At 37.0% G+C, this 21,626-nt stretch overlaps 1 protein-coding gene across 3 annotated transcripts in view; it reads left to right on the forward strand.

Moving 5' to 3' along the window:
* LOC112147323 (corticotropin-releasing factor receptor 2) overlaps positions 1 to 21,626 on the forward strand; it is a 181,867-nt gene that overhangs the window by 53,875 nt on the left and 106,366 nt on the right. Inside the window, exon 1 of one of the 3 annotated variants that reach the window (XM_024273621.2) lies at positions 3,048 to 3,122. The exons of the other annotated variants lie outside the window; for them this stretch is intronic. The gene's annotated coding sequence lies outside the window, so the exon portion shown is untranslated. Of the gene's footprint in view, positions 1 to 3,047; positions 3,123 to 21,626 lie in introns of those variants that run through there. 3 annotated transcript variants of the gene reach the window in all.

Below are 21,626 nucleotides of genomic sequence, written 5' to 3' on the forward strand. Positions count from 1 at the left end.
GGCTCCTTCAAGGGAGCCGGCTCTTTCGGATCGGCTCACCAAAAAGAACCGGCTCTTTCGGCTCCCAAACGGCTTTTTAGGTTGTTTTGTTGCTTTAAGTAATTTACTATCAACAATTATATAAAATTGTGCGCAAAATGAATTACTAATAAAAAAACTTGTTTTTTTTGTAAATATGATTTTATTTCATTCATATAAATAGAAAAATAAATAAACAATTATAATAAAATACAAAAATCAACTATTTACTATTCAACAGAGCTGTTAAACAAATTTTTAACCATCTCTTTGTGAACAAATTCAACTTGAAAACAATATAAAACACTGCAAACCACAACACAAAAATATAGATTAAAAAGTGTTTGTCTTGTGGCCACTGACTCTCTTTATCTCTATCCTTCTGTGCTTCGAGTGTAACCCCCTCCTCTGCGCAGCGCGAACACACGGCACAAACACATATTGACCAATCGCGTGCGACATGAGGAGAAAAAAAGGGAGTGAGAGAGAACAAAAACACGGCTCCCAGTAAGGAAACTCCATGATTGTCGGGCTGTCTCGCGCCCCCCGCCCCACCGTTTGAGAAACACTGTCTTAATGTTTTGTTTGTCTCGTGACCACTGGCTCTCTTCCTCTCTTTCCCTCCGTGTGTGCTTTACTACTGTTGTTGCTGCGAGTGTAACTACCGCTCCTCCTCCTCTGCTCAGCGCGAACACACAAGGTACAAACACATTGACCAATCACGTGCGACATGCGGAAAAAAAAGGGAGTGAGAGAGAAAAGACTCGGCTCCCGACTTCCGGCTCCCAGCGAGGAGCCGGCTCGCGTCGTTCACTTCAAAGAGCCGGTTCAAAGAGCCGTTTCGTTCGCAACCGACCCATCACTAATTCTTAGAAGAGGCCTGCGGGCGACTGATGTGGAGCTCGCGGGCGCCAGGTCGCCCGCGGGCGACGTGTTGGTGACCCCTGGTGTACAGAGACAATTCAGTGCTTAATAAGAATAAGGGGATTAAAATTAAACCTAGGAATGCAATATATAAAAATGTATATTAAAAACCATGGGTCTCTGATATTGTTTGGGGGCCGGCCAAATGTAGAGGTGGGCCGCATCCGACCCACGGACCGTAGTTTTGGGACCCCTGCTTTAAGGTTTTGGTTATTTAATTAAAATAAAAATCTTTAGGTGAATTTTATTTGTTTAATTTATTTTGAATAAACATAAGCTTTAATAAACTGATTTATTTTATATTGGTGTATCGTGTAGTTTCCTCCCCCTATTTTTGTCAATGGTCGGATCCACCACATTAGCCGCCTCGTTTTGAGGTCAGTTTGTTTGTTTCGTTGTTTTGTCAAGTTAAGTTGTGCTTAGAGTCGTGTTAGTTATGTTTGGTTGACCTATTTACAACCCGAACTTTGTAATTTTCTACAAAATGATTAATTTTGCTTAACATGGGAGAAAAAAAAACCTCATCTCATTCCATCACAGATATGTTTGTGTATAATTTGTTTGTGTTTTTCATTCTATTACTTTGATTGTTTGAAAAAAAAAAACCCAATTCCCACATACTGTTTATATCTTTAATATAAAGGGACAAATCCTAAATATATTCAACAAGCTTGAAAGAATGAAATGTGACGATGCAAGCACACAAAAGCTGTCACATTCCTGGGAGCTCTCGCAATAAAATAAAGTGTTGCCTAACACACATAATTGAGCTTCCTCAATTGCAGTTATCACACTTCACATTAAGAGAGGGGGGGCAACTAAAGCAATTTGGAGAATATTGCATTGTTGTTGTCCTGGCAGCTTCCGTCCCCCTGACGTTCGCTTGAAGAGCTATCTGATATTGAGCAGGAAGGTTTTACTGCCACAAATCTAAGGGGTTCGTGACGTTAATGGAAATCACTCCAAGAGAAAGCTACTGAGATGTCTGCAAAGCCCTGATAAAAAAGAAAACGATTTTAATAGTTTAGAACATGTGTCAAAGTCAAGGCCTGGGGGCCGGATCCGGCCCTCCGGGTAATTATATCCGGCCCTTCAGATCATTTTATTTTATTTTATTAATGGCCCGATGTTATCTGGCGCTTATTTCTAACTTGTATAATTTTGACAAAATATATTTTTATGAAGGGTAAAATATTGAAAGTTATTTAAGGTTTAAGTTGATTTATTCTGGAATAATATTCCTGCTTTTTATTATTCATAATTATGTTAAAAAGTTACAGTTTTAAGGTTTTAAAAATTGTCATTCTGCTAGCTTTTTGGACTATTTTGGCATTTACGAAGAATTTTTAGGTTATTTTAGAGCTTAGCTAACATTTCAGCTACTTGCTAGCTGTTTTGTCTAATTTAGGGTTTTTAAAAATGTTTTTTGCTGTTTTAGAGTTAGGCTTATATTTACATCCCAGCTGTTTTGGCAAAATTAGACTTTTTTCTATTTTTCTAGGCTATTATTTAATCTACATGTTAGCTGTTTTGGCTAAATTGAAGATTTTACCAGTTTTTGGCTAATTTGTCATTTAGCTAATATTTCAGCTACATTCTAGCTGTTTCGCTAATTTAGTTTTTTTTTTTTCACGTATTTTTAGGCCGTTTAAGATTTAGGGTAATGTTTACACGCTAGCTGTTTTGGCTAATTTATACTTTTTTCAGTTTCATAGCCTAGTTTAGCTAATATTTTAGCCTTATGCTAGCTTCTTTCTCAAAATTAGACACGTCTTTTAAAAAAATATTTTGGTTATAATGATTTAGGTTTTTTTAGAATAATTTCAAATTTCGCAAGTATTTTAGCTGGATATTAACTTCAGACATCAACTTCAGCATTTTAAGCTATCAGCTTCCGTGTTTTTAGCCATCAATTTCAACATCTTCAGCTATAAATTTCAGCATCTTCAGCGGCCAAATTCAGCTCACAGGATTCACACTAGCATGATCTCAGGTAATGCTATATATCTAGTTCATAAAAGTTATGGTTTTAAAGTTTTCAAAATGTAGTTTTTGAGTGTTCAATAAATATTTATCCTTTTCAGCCCGCGACCTAAGGTGTGTTTTGGATTTTGGCCCCTCGTGCGACTGAGTTTGACACCCCTGGTTTAGAAAGTGTCATGTGACCGTCCACAGATGGGGTAAGCCTCATTTTTAGTTTCTTTAATCCAGCTGAATACAAGTTCTGTCATTTTAGATTAAACATTGCAGTTCTGAAAATAAATACAGAGGAAATACAGCTGAAGTTAATGAGAAAACTGTTTAAGAAAGGTTTCCATTCTTTGTCGTTAAAACAACACCTGCTGCAGCTTCACGGCGTGAACATTTTCATTATTTTCAATTCATCTCACAGTCGGTAATCACAGCAATCACTGTGCAAGCGAGAGGCAGTCGAAAGCATTGTGCAGACGGATTTATATGCAGACATCAGGAGGAGCATATTGGCCACACAGCTGGCAGTGATGTGGTGGTGTACCCTTGATGACTCACTAAGAAGATTCACTCTTAAATCGTGACTGGAGTCCTTCTGTTTGGATGATCTCGCCAATTATCGTGCAATTTGTGCGACTACTCTGACCTCCTCTCCCGATTCAGAGATGCAGGTTGGTAGGGGCAATTCTTGATTGTGTGTTTAGGTGAGCGAGCATGCAATCATGCCTTTTAGTTTTCTATAATGTCTGCGATGGAGGGGAAACCTCTCCAGGATGTATCCTGGTTCTTGAAGCATGAAATGGTTTCATTGTTTAAAACTGTACAACCAGACAACAAGGAAAACATTCTGTCATGGGTTGAAAAGGGCACTAAAGTGACGTGTACAAACCTTGACATTATAAAAAAAATCGCTTTTTTTTATACTGTTTTGGTGTAAAAATTTTGAAAGAATTTAGGATTTCAATCTTCCAATACGTTATTTAATGTTTCTGGGATTGTATCAATTCATGTGTTTCTCTTTTCTTATTGACCTTCGTTCTACCTTAATGAAAAAATCCAATCAGGTCGCTAAATTCTCAAAGAAACCTTGAGGCTTTGTCATCAGGTTAAAAAATGTTATTTTGTCGCTATATTAAAAGGGCCTATACCAATCATATTCGACTTTTTGATCTTTTAAGTGTCTTTATAATGTACATTCCTCACTATGAAGAACCCTAAAGTGATATTTTGATCAGTTCACGCATTTCTGAGCATTGCTATAAAAACCTGCGTTCTGAGCACATGCCCCTCCCAACCCACCAAAACCAGCGAGCTCTCACGTGCTGATATCACAAAGTGGAACAGCCCCTTCTAGGAAGAGTCTGTGCTGCCACAGACACTTCCTCCTTTGAGCTAGCGGTGATCAACAAAACACTTTCATATTAAATGCACATTACAGTATATCTTCCAATTAGAGCTGCCAGGATTAGTCGACTAATCGATGACTAGTTGACTATTAAAATAGTCGGTGACTAATTTCATAGTCGATTAGTCGTTATTTTACATTATATGGAGTCAGAGTGTAGTAAAGTTAAAAGTTATAATGGCATTCTGATAGTTTTTTAAAATTTTCTTGGGGGGATTTTTTAAGTTTTTTTTTAGGCTATTTTGGAGTTTAGCTAATAATTCAGCTACATGCTAACTATTTTAGCAAATTTGGGCTTTTTTGTATTTAGGCTGTTTTGGAATTCGGCTAATATTTACACGCTATCTGTATTGCTAATTTAGGCTTTTTTAGGCTGTTTTAGAGTTTGGCTAATATTTCAGCTACATGCTAGCTATGTTGGCTAGTTTAGGCTTTTTTTCTCATTTAGGCTATTTTAGAGTTCAGCTAATATTTTTGCTACAAGCTATCTAATTTAGCTAATTTAGGCTTTTATTGATTTTTAGGCTATTTCGGAGTTTAATATTTCAGCTACATGCTAGCTGTTTTGGCTAATGTTTTTATTTTGTTTTTTTTTTTGCTATTTTGGAGTTTAGCTAATATTTCAGCTATATGCTGTTATAGTCAAAATTATACAAGTTAGAAATAAGAACAAGATAACATCAGATCATTAATAACAAAAAATAAAATAATCTCGAGGGCTGGATATAATTACCTGGAGGGCCGGCCCCGGCCCCCGGGCCTTGACTTTGACACGTGTTATATGTGCATTTCTGATGTGTTTAACAAGTGATATGTTACATACGTCTCAAATAGACTCTTTTTAAACATCTTTTGTCTAATTTTTCCTTATTCATGACTTGAATAAAATTGAATTTTAAACAAAAATTTTTCATATATGCCCTCCATCAGAAAAATGCCTCAAAAACATGTAAAAAACACAAAAAACCTTTAGAGCCGGCCTGTAAGCATGCACTTGGTTGTTGGTGCTTTTAGAAGCAGCCGACCTAAAAGGACGAGAGGGAACTTAAGGCTGGAGCATTTCAGGTAGACAGGTGCACAGCCATGCAAGGATTGAAAAACAAATATGAGAATCTTAAAGTGAATTGGTAGACACTGTGATGAAGTTCAAATAGATAAATGATGATCAGTCTTCTGTGTTCTTGTTAAAAGATGTGAAGCTGTATTATTGGTTAATACAGAGTGTCTTCAGTTTTAAACTTCCACGATGTTCCTCATCTGAAGTTCTAACCTTGACATGGTACATGTGACTATAAATAACCCTGAAATAATGAATTATCGCTGGAGTTGTGGGGCTAGAATCCTCCTTCGTGTTAACAGGATGCAGCATGATTTCATGGGATATTCATTTGGAGAGCCCGGGGAGATGGCATCAGCAGCAGCAGAGGAGCACTTTCCCCAAGGTTGTCACCTGCTCTCCTATAGTGCTCTCGCAGAAAACTCAAATGCGTTCGGCCAAAAGCCAGCTCTAATCAGCTGATGTGTGTCTGGCCCTGTCATCTCCTGCAAGAGCCAAGGATTTCTGCTGCATATCAAGCTGTCACTGAAGTGAAGTGTAGCTTTATTTTTTAGTTTTTTTCTTTGGAAAACCAAACACAAATAATCTGCCTCAGCTATCCGAGACCTTGAAGATGACAAAGGTGAAATCAAATTAACAGCAACGCTTCAGATCAACGGGCCAATTCTCTTCAGGGAATTGTAGAAAACATTCCTCGGGTGATTATTTGTCAGATGTGATGATTGCATAAATGGTTTCTTCTTCACAAACACATGAACGTAATTATCTGTGGTCAAAAGGTAATTGCACCCCTGTGATCTCATTTTAAAGAGAAATAATGAGATTAATCACAACTGGTGTAATTAGTGACACCAGACAATCATCTGCTAATGAACCGAGGAGTGTATCTGTTGTTGTTTTTTTTATTATTATTATTATCTAAAATCCTGAGCACAATAAACCCGAAGCATCACAAAAGCAGAGCTGCAGCAATTTTGTAAAAAAAAAAGAAAAGGTTAGTGAGCTGTCAAAAAGCAACTTGGTGAGCTTCCCCAGAGGAGAGGAACCCTTCACATACAAAACTGACACACAACTCAACTGGGATAAAGGTTAAGTAAAGAGAAATCTAATAAAAAGCAGATATTTATTCACTCCAGATCAAATGAAATGGAGACTTATTTAAATATTAGTCTGGATCATTCAAAACATTTTTGATTAAATCAAATTTTATTGAAATCTCTTTTAATTAATTAACTTAAAAAAGAAGCTGGACAAACAACACATGTAGTAACAATTAAACTTCATTTTGGATCCGACTTCATTTCTGTTGTAGTTTAAAGATCCATGAACTTCCAGCTAGACGGTTCCTGGTTCAAATCTCAGAGCTGGTCGCATTAAACCGGCTTAAGTTTCTGTTGACTCTCGTTACCTCTCTCCTTTGTCCTTGAGCAGAGTTTGGATGAGAAAGTTGATGATTGGCGTTGAACTTTGCTGCTTTCAGGCGTGATTCAATTCAATGTATCTAGCCCAATATCACGATGCAAACGTCTCAGTGGGCTTAAAGACATAAAGTCAGTCATGACATGTAAACAGTAGCTCGTTGCTAAACTGAGTTAACCGTGCATCCCTGCCCTTAGACCACATGTGTCGAGGCCCGGGGGCCGGATCTGGCCCTCCAGATCATTTTATTTTATTGTTATTAATGGTTGTTATCTTGAGTGCATTTCTAATTTTTTGAATTTTGAGAAAATATATTTTATGGAGACTTAAGATATTGATAATTATTTAGGGTTCATCTAATCTGGAATAATATTCCTGCTTTTTTATTATTCCTAATTACGCTAAAAAGTTATGGTTTTAAAAATTGGTATTCACAAAGATTTGTTAGGGTAATTTGTAATTAGCAAATATTTCAGCTACATGCCAGCTGTTTTGCCAAATTTTGTCTTTTTTTTAGTTGTTTAGTCCATTTTTTAATTTAGCTAATATTTTAGCTACATGCTAGCTATTTTGGCTAATTTAGGCTTTTTTTCTTTTAAGCTATTTTAAAATTCGGCAGTTTTTTCTGCTTTATGCTAGCTGTTTAGCTAATTTAGGTTTTTTTTTTTTTTTTTTTTAGTTTTTTCGGTTCTTTTGGAGTTAGGCTAATATTTACATGCTAGCTGTTTTGGCTAACCCAGGCTTTTTTTCAGTTTTTTAGGCTATTTTGGAATTTAGTCTTAGTTTAGTCTGTTCAATAAATGTTTATCTTGTTCGGCTCTCGACCTAAGGTGTGTTTTGGATTTTGGCCCCCTGTGCGATTGAGTTTGACACCTCTGATTTAGACCCTCCTTCTCGGTGAGAAAAAAAAAAACAAAAAAACACATTTTGGGACAAATAAGAAACCTCAAGGATGTCCACATGAATGAGAGATCCTCTCTCAGGACGGTCAGGTGATGTACCAGGATTGTTAAAGAAGAATTATAAACATAAAAAACAGCATAATCAGATTAATCCTCAGATTTCCATGTTCTCCACAGAAAGTGGAAATGTTCCAAATGTTGCCGCGCAAAATGACAGACCGCTCCACTCCGCCACACGCAGCACAACTTCACTCCGCCGCGTTCACGTTTGCGCGCAGCCACCACCCCGCGGAGTGTCCGTTCATCTTGTAGAGAAAAAAGTCAGAGAGAAAATGAAAGAGAGCTCGACTCCCGGTAAAGAGTCAGAAGGGAAACATGAAGCTGCGTCATCATCCATGACTGTTGTCACAGTAGATTAGTAAAGTGGCGGTGAAAATAAAAAGTTGCCGGGTGCACAGCAAATCGCGCAAAATCCTGGAGGATCTGATAATGACATATTTGGTGTAATAATTGATCAAATTATCTTAGCAATGATATAAACGCTAGAGGAGAAATGGGATGATAGAGACATGATGTATATCCAGCACTACTTCACGGATATATTTACTTCTGACAATAGTGGATTGGTTAGTTTATGTCCTTAAAATTCATTATTTTTCAGCATTTTAGAGCAATAATTAGATTGCCTAAGTTTTTATTCTTACTAGTTATTCTAGTAAGAATAACTACTTGAGTTGATTGCGTGATGATGATTGATCTGAAACTGATCTGTTTCAATAATGATCTTGTAAATCTGATCAAACTCTGTTTACTACTTTTTTCCGGACTATAAGTCGCACCGGAGTATAAGTCGCAGTAGCCAAGAAATGCATAATGAAGAAGAAAAAAACATGTATAAGTCACTCTGGAGTATAAGTCGCACTTCTAAGAAAATAGTCCAACATTTATGAACAAATTCAACAACCCCGACGTAACGTTGCATTTGACGTCAAATGTGATTCATGCGTCAAATTCGAGTCTGCTGAATCTTTTGATGTGCGTCTATTTTAATGCTCAATGCTTGTCCAAAAATGTGTTCATAAACTAGACACTCCTATTCGAGAAGCTGTCTGAAGTTTTTAGCCTCATCGCTACATGATGGAGGCTTTGGTTGTTTATCTCGTTTAAAATACACAGAAGATACGAATGATGTTGAGAGGTTAAGTTATTTATTTTAAAGAACTCCACAAAAGCATCTATGATCATCTCTCCATTCTGGGTTCAGGACAGCAGTTTTTTGTCTTTTTCTTACTCCGATCGTTACCTTCTAGCCTGAAGGAGCTGCATCTAAATGACAGTTTTTAGCTGCTCTTCTGTCTGTTTATAACCCAGTTTGATGGCTTGTTGTCCAGCATTAGCCCAAGGAGAGAAAAATAAAAACAATAATAATAATGTCTTGATGCAAATGACAAAAGCACCATAACATCCATGAGGAGAATGATTAGATTTTCAGGAACGTTTGTTTTGAACGTAACTTCTTCTTCTGTGTTTCTGTCAGCTGACAGCAGGCGATACTGATACACAAACCTACAGTGCCCTCTAGTGGTTGTTATTGGGAATCAACCGCCAAAAGGCAACTGGTTTAAGTGGGGAAAATAAATATATGAGCCTATTTATGTCTAACAAAATCACATATAAGTCGCTCCTGAGTATAAGCCGCACCCTTGGAAAATCTATGAAAAAAGCGCGACTTATAGTCCGGAAAATACGGTACTCATAAAGATCACGAACATGAATCTCAGACGTAGTAAATATTCATGCTCAATGTTTCAGAACCGTTAATATCAAAGTATTTGGATGCTTGTCACAGCCCAACATATCCATCTGCATTTAACCAGACTGCATTATTCTCTTATGGTTAAAGCTATTTCTATTTCATTTAATCACCTCAAAGTTTGTCTCTGATCCTCGTGTCTCCAATGTTCAATTACTTTCATCTTTTTAAGTTTTTCTCAAGCCTTGATCTGCTGCATCTCCAACCGTCCCCACATTTAAATCCTGTAGGACAAACTGACAAGAACTTTGAATCTTTAGTGTTGAAATAACAAAACAAACAATTACTTCCTGAGGGAGGTCAACAAATGTTTGTTCAACAAACAGTCTTTGTCTTAAAGAGTTTTTAACCTGGTAGGTCATCTAATAAGAGAGCAAAATGTCAAAATAAATCTGAATTTCTGTCACCTTAAAGCCTTCTGTAAAAAACTGGGCCTGAAGGCGGCGAGTGTTAACTAGGACATGCGTTTCTGCTGAGCTGTCATGCAGCTGTGAAGCTTGTTGGACTGGTGTTAAAAACACACTGAATGAATTATTTAAAGCAAATGCATAAATCTAATTACCTCCCATATTTATTTAATCTGGAGCGACAATGGAATGAGAGCACTCTGCTTTATGAAGTCAGACAGGCAAACACACAAAAGACTGAAGCCCTTCAGCTCGTCTCTCTGAATGAAGCATCTCATTTATTGACTTATTACATTCCGGGTAAATAGATGAAGCCAAACCTTCTATTGAGATAAAAAAAAACTGCTCTAGGTAAGACTCAGACATTGCTAATTGGTATAATACCAGCTGAGCTTTTTATAACCATTTAAAACAATAACAGCATGTGGAAAAGATGATCGTTTATTCAATTTACCTCGGTGAATCAAGTGTTGGTTATTTACAAATGAAATGTTAGGACTGTTTTTAGATTTATGTGAAAGGCTTCATCTTCATCGTTTTATTTTTCTTAGAATTTTACTTTGGATGTGTTCTAAATGAGTTTGTAAAAGTGCTACAACTCTAAAAGTCACAAAAACTTTGGACACAAAAAAAGAAAGGAAAATTAGAAACAGAAATCTGTTTGTAGTGTAATGGGGTTTGTGTATTTCTGGGCCATAGACCCACTCTGATGAGAAACAGCGTTTTTGGTGTTTTAACATGTTCTTGGGGGATTTTTAAATTTTTTTTTATTGGGGACATATGTAAAGAAAATCAGGCTCAAAATTTAATTTCTGAGTATTTTTTTTCTACTCATGAGGAATCAGAGGCGAATGAAAAACGGCAGATTGTTACAGATCGTGTTTGTGGTGAACTCCACTGCATTCTGATGCATCCACTGTCAGACAAATAGATCCATGAACGTCTTCGTTTTCCCACTCCGAACTGGAATCTGGATCTAAACAGTCAAGTCCACAACTCCCATGTAAATTTCCGATGAACTCCTGCCGCTCCGAAAGTGTGTACTAGAAAACAAAAGTTTTATATTTTAGCTAAAAAACGGCAAAATCATAAAAAACAACTTTTACAATTGATCAAAAGATGATCATGATGGGTCTTAAAAAGAACCAAAAGTTTGTATTTTAAAGTCCCCCTTAAAATGACAATCTTTTTTATGAGTTTTCAGAGCTATCATACTCAGACGTGGCATTAGCCACGCCCCCCAGAGGAGATTTTGGAAACAGAGGCTTCAGATCAACATGAAAATTTGTTTTTTAAGACATTTAGTTTGTGGGATTTTGGTTAAAAACTTCATAATTCCAACACTACCGGGAATATTTTTTAAAATAAAATGTAAAAAAATGGTCATAGCAGAACTCTGACTAGTGAAATTCCTCATTTTACCATTCAAAAAAAAAAAAGGTTTGGCATGGCTTGTTATATCCGATTAACCAGATCTGTTACGAATCCTCCAGCAGAGCAGAAAAAGATCATCTGCACTGCAGGTTTACATGCCGAGAAACAAATTTCTACAGATAAAAATTAACTTTCTCTCCAAAGAAATCATTTCAATTCAAGCTACTGTAATTACCTAAATGAAACACTGATGACGTTTGGTGTTTTAATGAAGGAAATCTGAACAAAATATAATAAATCAAACACTCAGCTAATAAAAACAAGATCTGTTTTCCATTCTTCTGTCATGTTTTCCCACAGCTTCCCGTCTCATTTTGAAATCTCCTGATCCTCATGCAGATAATCGTCTCTTCTAGAGGAATTAGGAATAATTCACAACATTTTATAACATCTGTAATGACAGCATTCATTACAGATGTTGAACATTTAGTCAACAAAGAGAAAATAGCCTAAAGAATAAAAGGATTCTTGAACAGAAATAGAACAGGATATCTCGAAGGTCTTTACAGAAGAATATTTTAAGGATGTTTACATGTAAATTTCTGAATGGTCAGACTCTGTTTGTGAGGTCTGAGTGGATTTGTTTCGGTTTGGAGAACCATGTTGCACCAGATGGACTGCATCAGAGTTCATGAATCATCAGACGCAACAATGTCTCATCGCTTCAAACAAAACACAAGAAAAAACAAAACAGTTCTCTTACATTCATTTGAGGTTTTAGCCTGTTGTGTTTGAATATAATCTGCATCACAAAACCTCCTGTAACAATTAGACAAGCAGGCAGATGCAGAAAACAACTGGAGCCTTGATATATAATGACGTCTCAAGAATTTATAAACAGATTTTACAGATGCACAGACTCAGAACTATGCGTGACACAAGATGAGCCGACGCTGAACGAGGAGAGTTCCTTAAATGCAGTGTGGATAATTAGCCAAGTGCAGGCAGCTGTGACAAGAGAGTGGGCGGAGTCACAGCCAGCCTGCCCAGAAACCCCAGAAAAATAGAAATCAGAACAGAAGAAAATTAAACCCACAGATCGTGACACCTCCAACATCCAGAATGTTTCTGATGTCCCTGACACACATGCAGGAGAAACGTTTTCACCTTTAGCAAAGTTCAATGTAAGCATGAAGGATGAGGTAACTTTATTTATTTTATTTTTAGATAAAACATGCCACTGGAGCTTCGAAAATATATTACGATCCTTATTAGAATATATATATATATATATATATATCTGTTGTTATTTTTCGAAAAGCACAAATTTTGGAAGCATTTTAAATACAAATGCACACATTTAACTATCAAATATGTTAATAAATCCTGTATTTCAAAGGCCAAATTACAAAAACATCAACATACTTCAGTAAAGTAAAGAGTTATTTAGGCTTCACACTTTCAGGAGTTTAGGATTTTGGTTCAGTTTTCATTATTTTTGCCTTTTGTGGTTTTTACTTATGTTTTCTGTCAAATCCATTTCGTTTAACTGTCCTGTTATGAGTCAAAATGACCTATTATAAAATTTGAATATAAAATACTTCTAAAAAATCAAACTTCTACTGCTTGGTTTATTTAATAAATATAAATATATTTTTATATATATTAGGGCTGTGAATGTTGATGGGTTAAAGTGCGAGATTAATAAAACATAATTAGTTTGTTAATATTTATTAATGCTCTCAGGCGTCCTGCTGTGCAGCTGTGAGATAAATGTAATGAAACTCTGTCTAAAATAAACTCTTTTATTTATTTAAACTCTTTTTTTTCATTCTGTGATTGAGATTTCTTTTTAATTAAAAAGATAATCTGGCGTTTATTTATAGTTTTTGGACAAAAGCGATCTTTTATTTTAATAAATAAGGGGTAGAACGAACGTCAATATGACGGCTGTAATGAAGCAGCAGAGCCCCCGCTATCGGGGGCGGAGCCTAATGAGACTGTCTGCTATGAGAAATCCGAAGAGTGAACTGATCATTATTCTATTTTGGGATGGGGACCCACATGAATTTTCTACAATAACGAGAAAAGAGAAGAAACTTCTCCGTGAAAGTCCCGCCCACCGACGTCATGGATGGCGAGCAGTTCAGAACGGGCAGACACGCCCCCACCTGTGTAGATTCCAGCCGAGCTGACCTGAAATCCAGGCGGATCAAACTTCTCCCAAAAAATTGTTTTATTATTTTTCGCAATAAAGAAAATGTAGGAGGAATAGAGAAAAAGGAAAAAAACAAAATTCCAGGGAAAATGTCAAATAAATAGCAGTGAGAAATTCATATTTTTGGGGCTTCCTGGTGTGACTTTAATCTGGATTTATTTGTATTTTCATTCAAAACAAGTTGATTAGTTTGTTGACAACTTTCATTCTTGTTGTTAATATAAAATTACAACTAAAACTTTCATTCTATGTTGTAAAAACTTTTCATTAAACATTTCTGGGGCTTCCACAGCTAAATTAATCCTATTTTTCAGGATGTAATTTTCAGTTTTTGCCTGATTTTATATATTGTGTGTGAATATAAGATGGAAAAATGATCATGTTGTAAACTGGAGCAAAAAACATCTCCAGAATGTTTTGGGGTGCAAGAGTTCCTGCGGTAAATAATTAGTATATCTTAGAAATACAAACTCCCTTTTTTATTAACTTACTTTTAGAAATTATAATGAGAAGAATATAATTTATTGATTGTTTAGTATCAATTTCTGAAGAAACATAAAATAGAAAATATTGCATTCTAGTCCAATGTTCCCACGGATTATCAAAACATGTTAGAATTGGTATTTAAATGTAAAGAATGTTAACTATTCATACAGTTTGAGGTTTGTGAACAGCTGTTGTCCTCTTGATGTCATTCACCCGTTGATGGACTGGCGACCTGTCCGGGGCTTTGCCCCCCCCCACGGCGCTCATCTGGTTTGTATGGAAGCAGCCTTCAGAATGTATCACGCTTCAAATTACACGAAGAGTGAGACGCAGCGTTTTCTGAGCCTTCGAGCTTTGATTATAATGTTGAGAACATGCATTGATGATCTAAACCTTCTGGCAATTACTCAAAGTAGCGCACAACGTGAGTGTAACAGTACGATGTGTTGTGTGTGTCCCTCAGGTTAGTCCATGTGATTCATCTCCACTTAATCCAATTTGGAGGAAGAATCTGATTGGCATGTTTTATCTTCAAGGCACAAAAACTGATTAGAAAAGTCACTTATGACTTTCTTCTACCACAATAATAGTTTAAGGATGTAACGTTTTTAATTGAATTCCAAAGTCAAGGTGTATCTCTGCATACAAAACACGGTATTGAGAAGTGAAGGACATTGTTAGAGTCCTTTAGGCTGGAGCTTTATCTCTTCAGACTTGAGACAATAGAAATCAGAGAGGAATATGGAGGAGTGTCTTGCCCTTTATGGGAGTGATAAAGGTAACTATCTGGATAACCTAGTGGGATCCGTGTAGATCAGGGGATTTTCACACAAGGGGCCAAAATCCAAAACACACCTTAGATCGCGGGCCAAACAGGATAAAAATTTATTGAACACTCTAAAAGTAAATTGTTAAAACTTTAAAACCATAACTTTATAACATAATTATGAACTAGATATATAGCATTACCTGTGATAATTAACCTGTGGTGATTAACCGTTACCAAAGCGCTGCTTTGTTTTTTTTTTTTGTTTTTTTTAACTCTGTTTTTTTGTGGTGGTTCTTGGTGCTTTTGCCAAAGTGGAGCTCGTGAACATCAGGGCAACGATTCCGGCGGATTTATTTCGAAACGTTTTGGTCCCAACTCTGGAAATGCTGAGGTTCCAACGGCTCATACTCGCTCTTCCAATGCCCCGGCCCGCAGCCCGGCGGATCCATAGCGGGCCGCCCTCGGGCCATTGGGCCCGTGGAGCTGCGCACCTTCCTCAGAGTTCACCGTCCAAACGCAATGGGGCCGGTTTGTTTGTGGTCGAGTGGATCCCAGACATCCTGCCGCGCTGCCAGGTGGGGGAGCTGCGGATCGGCTTCGAGTTCGGTCACCGGCGGAGCGGTCGACCGGATCGTGGCGACGGAAAGGGGACAAAGGAGAAAGGAGGCGGCAAGCCAGACTTTAACAAGGCCAACGGAAAACAGGCCAATGAAATCCTGTCAGTAGTTTAACGGTCCTCCTGTCTGTCCTCCTTCACTGACAACCACTGAGGAAAAAGCAGGTGTGAAACCTCCACCAGGAGCTCCTTCTGGACTTTGTTGATTTCCCATGCTCGCATGTACATTTGTGCGTTGTTTGTTGTACATTTGTTGTACATTTGTTATGCATTTTTTGTGTGTATTGCATTTGTTCATTTCCCATCCTTGGCACCTCGCATGGCTGCCTCGGTGTGTCGGTGCACGTTGGGCCCCATCATTACTAAGACAAATCCCTCGTATGTGTAATCATACTTGGCAATAAAGTTGCTTCTGATTCTCATAATGCTACTGTCAATACTGTTAGCTGAATTTGGCCGCTGAAGATGCTAGTTCTGATAGCTGAAAACGCTGAAACTGATAGCCAGTTAAAATATTAGCTAAATGCCAAATTAGCCTAAACACACAAAAAAAGAAAAAAAAATCATTGGTTAGCCAAAACACCTAACATGTATCTGAAAAAAATAGATAAAAAATCCTAAAAAATATCCAAAAAATTGAAAAAAAAGCCTAAATTAGCCAAAACAGTTAACATGTAGCTGAAAAAAATAGATAAAAAATCCTAAAAAATATCAAAAAAATTGAAAAAAAACTTAAATTAGCCAAAACAACTAGCATGTAGCTGAAATTTTAGCTTAACTCCAAAAGAAAGAAAAATCTTAGTAAATACCAATAATAGTCCAAAAAGCTAGCAGAATACCAATTTTTAAAACTTTAAAACCGTATTTTAACATAATTATGAATAAAAACAGGCAGGAATATTATTCCAGAATAAATCAACTTAAACCTTAAATAACTTTCAAGATTTTACTCTCCATAAAAATATATTTTTTTAAATTATAAGAGTTAGAAATAAGCGCAACATAACATCGGGTCATTAATAACAATAAAATGATCTGGAGGGCCGGATAGAATCACCTGGAGGGCCGGATCTGGCCCCCGGGCCTTGACTTTGACACATGTGATGTAGAAAATGTTTATTTATGCAGAACAATTAGAGTACTTGTCAAGCTTAATTGACCGTGTTTACCAATCAGCTTAGCTATTGATGAAGCCATAATTATCCGCCAAAATTTCACCTTGTCTTCGTCCAAACGGTCAATAAACAAAACAACCCATTTACTACAACAGCGATCCCCTGAGGCACAGGTTATTTGACAGGATTTCCTGCCCATAAAGATTTACAAGGAATGTAAAGTGGCAAACAAAAACATCAACATGAAGCACCTCCCTGCTGCGTTCCATTTCCTTCTTTTGTTTCTAAAAAATGACTCCAGCTCCATTTTTTTTTTGCTTGTTTCCCCAGAAGTTGCAAATCTCCTGGAGTGAGTGTCAGTTTGACTTTCTTCCTGTTTGTTTCTTCTTTTCCTCCTCCGCTGTCACTTGTCTACTACCAGGAAGTCACTGATAAGATAAGTGAGTGATAGAAGAAGACGCGGTAAACAGAACTGGGACGGATGTTTGCCAACATCTTTATAAAAGTCCATGTCTATTACCACTGATGTTTGCAGCTTCAATGACATAAAAAGGGTTGGAGTTGCCATCTCAGAGGGCTTTGAGCTAAACTTAGGAAAAAATAAAAACATTCCGACACTACAAAGACGGGAAATCAATTTACTATTTTTGACATCTGTTTTTTATGATCTTTTAGAAAAGCCATGAAATATTTTTGTCATTTTTGCTACTCCACAAATTGTGAAAGAATTATATTTATTTGTTTATTTTGTTACTGAACATTTTTTTTGTCACGTTTCACTGCACATTGAGGTACAGATTTCTTCCTTATTAAAGTACAAAATTTCTACCATTAATTAATATACATTTATATATATATATATATATATATATTGAAGAGAAGAAGAATTAGCTTTTTACGTAGCAGGAAGTACCTACTGGCTCCAAGAAGCCAAAATCCTTTAGACTTCTATAGAGAAATTAACAGCTGTCTTGACTCAGTTTCTTTTTTCGTTATAAACTGACCAATCAGAGGTCTCAATAAAAGTAGGTGGTCTCACGTCCACATATTACATATTTTGGGAGAATCTGAATTAATTCGACCGCTTCTCCATTCCCAGGATGTATCCCTCCAAGTGGAGAGATATGGAAAAAATTTTGGTTGTGTCCGAATTCCCCCAATCACTATAAAGTGAGTTTGCCATTTTCTAATGCTGTGCAAATCTACTAATTCCAAATCGAGTTCACTCGAAATTTCCCAGAAGTCTTTGCGAAAAACTAGCGTACATTAATGCTCACTAGATTAGCGCATATAGACCACAATGCATTGCGGTCGAACAATTTCGAAGAAGAAAACGTGTAAATGTAATTTTTGAATAAACCATTTTACATTTTCACCATCAGAACACAGTCTAGTCATAAATAAACGTAGTGAAATGTTCGTTTTTATTCAATTTTCGCTCCGTGAAATTGATGCGGTTTTTAGAAAAATGAAAGAAAAGTAGTGAGCATCGTGTCCGATTTACCTTTAAAATCCAGAGCGCTATATAGTCCCACATTATCTGGTTTTTTAGTAGTTAGGGAGTAGGGGGGGGAATTCGGACACAAAAATTTGGATGTTACTACCACTTAATGATGTCATCAATAATCACTGATAATAGATGTTAGCGGGTAGCTACCAGTGCTCAGACAACACATGACATCGGTTTTATAACTTTAAAATGTCATACAAAAACTAATTTAATTGTCAAATTGATTAATACAAAGATTGCATGTAAATGTAAACTTGTGTGATCTGGATCACTCACCTTTGTTTTCAAGACATGCAGAGAAATGTGTTTTCTCTTCTGCCCACAAGTGGGATGCGGATCACCGTTGGGGCGGAAGGATAGTCCCTATGGCTCCCCCTTAAAAGAACTTTTAGACACCAAGTCCTATACATTCTCATTCCCAAGTCCGACTTGGGAATGGAGGACCCTCCATGTCCCTTTTTGACGTTTTGGATGTCCCTAACTCGTCGGTATTTGAGGTGCTGGCTGCGCCAATTAAATCAGGGGTCTGGTCGGTACCAGACACGGATGGGGCTAGGATTAGACTACTGGTTAGGGTACTGGTATTGTTGCTCTCCTGAAAGGCGAAAGAAAGGAAATGCGTTGAACTGTTTCCTCATTAAGAGCTCTTATTCGAATGAGAGAAACAAGCCCTGTGCGCCCCCTTCTGGCCGTTTTTGGCATAAATCATTGAAGGAGTAAAAAGTAACAAAATTACAGATTTTCAGAAAGAAAGCATTCATAAGGATACTGGGTGATTTTCCTGTGATATTAAAGAAAATGTAACATTATATGTACCACAGTATCGGCCGTGTCCCGAGGTTTGGTCTGAACGCAGACGCAGGCCAAACCTCAGCCCGGTACCAGTACCCTAGCCCGATAGCCTAACGTCTGGAACCAGCACAGCATCTGGAACCAGTATCAATGTGCGTCCGGTACCAATTCGCATTTGGTACTTATGGATAGGGTTGGGATACCGGTGCGGGCCACTTCCTGGTACCGGACCACTACCCGTTTGCAGCCTGGAGATTGGGGATCCCTGACTTAATGGGAATAGCCAGCATGTCAAAAAGTGATGTGCTGGCTGTTTCCATTAAACCAGGGGTCCGGTCGTTTTGACGGACGCAGTACCGGACACGGACCTGGCTAGGGTTAGGCTGCCGGGTTAGGGCACTGGTATCGGTCATGTCCAGAGGTTTGGTCCAAACGCGGACGGAGGGTACCCTAACCCAATAGCCTAATGTCCAGAACCAGTATCGATATGCGTCCGGTACCGATCTGAGTTTGGTACCAGGTTATGTTTTTTTATTTATTTATTTATTTAACCAGTCCCGTTGTGATTAAAAACCTCTTTTCCAAGGGAGTCCTGGCTAAGAGGCAGCAATTTCCCAAATAATAGTACATAAAACAAAAATAGTACAATTACATTATATTTAAATTTCTAGATTTATAAATAACACAGGGTTAATGAAGCAGTCTCTAAGTCCTTGAGTTAATTTTAAAAGCATTTAAAGGGAGCAGATTTGACAGTTTCTGATGCTTCTGTAGGTTGTTCCAGGTAGTGGGAGCAGAGTGAATCAACGCATGAGCAAAAGGCAGAGTCAACAATATTGAATCCTTTTATTTCAGTGAGTGAGATTCAACATTTCTCCTCTTAAGTAAGGAACATTGTAAGGTGGTAGCAAACCAAGCATGGCCTTGGTTAGGGTTAGGATACCAGTCTTGGTACCAGTTTGCGGCCCGGAGGTTGGGGAGCCTTGATTAATTGGAGCAGCACGAAAAAAAAACAACCCAAAACATCAAAAAGTGACACGGCGGGTCCTTAGCCAAATGTCACTATGAGACGACTTGGGAGTGAGAATCTGTTGCCAATGCAGCTTTAAAGGCTCCAGGAATTGGAGCAATAGAGAGGATCGGGAGAGGTAGGGAAGCAATTTGGATTCAGACTTAGTTTTAGCCCATTTTCAAGTGGTAGGGGTGTAGACTTCTAACAACCTCACTCTTGATTGGCAAGGGTGGTTGCCATAGAAACATTTACTTAGACTGACTTCAACTAATCACTGCTTACTGACAATTTCTAGTTCCCTCATGGCTGCATCTGGATAGCAAAGAAAATAAATTAAACAAAATGTTGACTGAATTGACTTCCTTTGGTTGGATCTGTAAGTAAACAATTTTCCATGGGTGACATCACACTTACTGAGTCCAGTTCTCAGATTCAGTCAATGGTTGCCCAGAAGATCTGTAAAGAACTCTCTCTTTTGTTTTCAGAAGTGCTTCAATCCGGAAGTTATTCTATGGGGCCAAATCAGGCTCAGCTTAAAGTGAACAAAAAACAGATTGAAAACTTGAAAAATAGACATTGTAACTGAAGTTTTTTTTTCTTTTTTTAATTTGAAAACAAAACATTGTAAATTTGAAAATAAAAAGAAAATTTGAAGAAAAAAATAGAAAATTTGGAAAAAAAAGAAAATTGAAAATTTATTTTGGGAAATTTGAAAAAAAAAAAACAAAAAACTTGAAATTAATCTTATGCCACCCCATGCAAAATTAGGTTCAGCTAGGAAGCATAAACTTGAGAATCAGAATTGAAACTAAACTGAGGACCGAAAGTGAAGATTCAGTAAAGCAAAAAGAAAAAAACGTTAAAAATACCAAACAGCAACTGTTGCTAAAGGAAAATGTATTTTTCTTAAGTAATTTTTATTGCTTTTTATTCAAATTTTCAGTAATTTTCAAATTTTGATTTTTTTAGGGGTCATATTTTGTTTATTGTTTTTTTCAAATGTTCTTTTTTTTTTTAAATGTTCAAGATTTATTTCATGTTTTCCGTTTTTTCTCAAAATTTCCAAAAACATTTCTTTTGAACTTTCATTTTCTTTTATTTATATGTTGTTCTCAAAGTTTCATTTTTTCAGTACAATGTCTATATTTCAAGTTTTCAATCAGTTTTTTCGTTCACTTTAAGCTGATCCCGATGTGACCCCAGATTATTCTCTGACGAACACCTGCTGTTGCTGATCAATACTAAAAAAAAATTAATAATATTACACACAATGCAGACCTTATTATATTTTGGATTTTAGTACAATGACGATCAAGTTGAAGTCACAATCCTACTAATAATTGATTAATTTGAATTCTTTTTGAAAATGAAAATAAACGACAAAAACAACAAACAGGTGCAGACCTGATTAAATTATTTTCTGAATTGATTCTGAATGTTCCTCTTTTTTATTTTAAGAATAATACCGATAAGCAATGCAGGAAGAAATGGATTGTGGGAGGTCTTTATTTAAGGTTATTTACGACAGCTTTGATCCATTTGCTTTTGAAAGCTATTCCTCTCTTCCTGCGATTGCTTCATCGCCGATCAATAAATCATGTCCAAGTGTAGAGCAGCGGGTTTTTGGCCTCATCAATCACATGCAGCATGTGGTTTCTTGTGTTTTGTGAAGCAGCCACCATTGGTGCCACTTTACCTTTCTGGGTAATTGGATAGAATTCAGTTGCTAAGAAATAGAATTTTCTCTTATTTTGCTCTTTGGCGTCTGGAAACCGTCAGACGTCGAAGGTGCAAATTTGCCATTTCACCCCAGTTTAT

This window comes from Oryzias melastigma, linkage group LG17 (assembly GCF_002922805.2).
Source record: "Oryzias melastigma strain HK-1 linkage group LG17, ASM292280v2, whole genome shotgun sequence".
NCBI classification, from domain to species: domain Eukaryota; kingdom Metazoa; phylum Chordata; class Actinopteri; order Beloniformes; family Adrianichthyidae; genus Oryzias; species Oryzias melastigma.